Here is a 1,828-nt window from a genome sequence, read left to right on the forward strand (position 1 = left end):
CTGAAAATAGCCAGTCGGTAATATGCTGCGCGCGTGAAGCACACACCCCCGCCTCCAGATGGTAACTCAATATCTCACAACAGCTCAGGCCATATTTGTAAGTGACGTAGTTGGCGAGGACCGTGCCTATGCGCATAAGCTTTGCTCTCACAACATCGTTTGTGATTGGCGTGGTGGGGTGGCGTTGGATCTGAGTCCAGAGGCGATAGCGTTCGAGAGAGAGAGAGAGAGAGAGAGAGAGAGAGAGAGAGCGCGCGCAGCAGGGAGAACCTTCGCGATAGGCGGAATCCGTGGAATATTCATTCACGCACGCCCGCGCACTCACACACGTGCCTGCGTATGTACGCACGCAAGTACGCCCACGCATCTACATACATAGATAAATACACACGCGCGCGCACACACACGTGCACCAATGGACGCCACACGTATATATATATACTATATATTATATAAGATATAGCTTATATAAGGACATATGAAGAGGATGATATATACAAAATAAAGCTAAATACATACAAGAAGATAGGAGAAGAGGAAACCTGAAAGAATGGCTACACTATCCCAATAAATAGAAGCTTTGAGAGAGACTTTAGCGATAGGATTTTGTATATACATCAACTGTAACATTATTGGGTTTTATCAATTTTAGCTTTAGCCATTGGAACTGCAAAAAGTCTCTAAAATAAGATACAATTCCAGTTGTTAACCCGTGAACTTCATATTCGCCTTTTTACACACCAATTGCGTGAATGCGTACATGTGTGCATGTATGCTGCTGTGCGTGCGCGGGTACGTGCGTATCAATCAATCAATCAATCAGATCGAGTCTCCTCGGGAAGAATGGTGATGGCATGCCAGGATGGTCTGTGCAGCATAATTGACCGAATTTCATCGGCCGACTGCAGGCCGGTATCGCGTCTGAGTTGGTCGATGTGCGTATGCATGTGTGTATATGTGCGTGTGTATATGCGTGCGGGCGGGCGGACGGGCGTGTGTGTGTGTTCATGTGTGCGCGCACGTGCGCGCGTGTATGTGTGTATGTGTGCGTGTGTGCGTGTGTGCATGTGCGCGTGTGTGTGCGTGCGTGCGTGCGTGTGTGCGTATGCGTGTACACGTGCGCGCGTGCGTGCGTGCGCACGTGTGTGGTCGTGTGGACCGATTAAATGAAAAACGGAGAGGAATAATTACAATGTCTAAATATCTTATAACTTAAAGAACTTAATATCGGGTTCGATTGATGTGAAATAATCAACGAAAAGCCAAACCGATGACGAGTCTACCCCTGTCGTCTCATCCATTGCGATCTTGCCTGCTGGGAATGTATGCGTATATCGGGTAACCGACGCGGAAAACCAACAGAGCTACAAAAACGAATACCTCGGCGATCTAACTCAACAAAAACGCGACGACGAACAGGAAAAGCAGCCGGGCCCTAAAACTGTCGAGCCGTGGCCAGAAGCGATTAAAATGCTCGAATGGAACTATTCGGCAACTTAACCGCTTGTCGCTTGTTTTTTGTCGGGGCGCGGATGGGTTTGAAAAGTAACAGAAAACAAGGTGTAACGTACTGGCCCGTACCGGAAGATCTAGCAAATAGTTCGGCGAGCGAAAACAATTATTGCATGTATTTATAGGGCATTTGAAACCCCTTTGTGTCAGCTGGACCTGCACGTATTAGAGAGTAAATCTTCGTACATCGATTAATCGTATTAATATATTACGATTTTTTTTATTATTATTATTACATAACTAATTAATAATTAATATAATAATTAGATAGCTAGGTAGATTACCTGCATACGTGCTAGGATTATATCCGTCTTAT

The sequence above is a fragment of the Priapulus caudatus genome, unplaced genomic scaffold (assembly GCF_000485595.1).
Source record: "Priapulus caudatus unplaced genomic scaffold, Priapulus_caudatus-5.0.1 Scaffold233, whole genome shotgun sequence".
Classification (NCBI taxonomy): domain Eukaryota; kingdom Metazoa; phylum Priapulida; class Priapulimorpha; order Priapulimorphida; family Priapulidae; genus Priapulus; species Priapulus caudatus.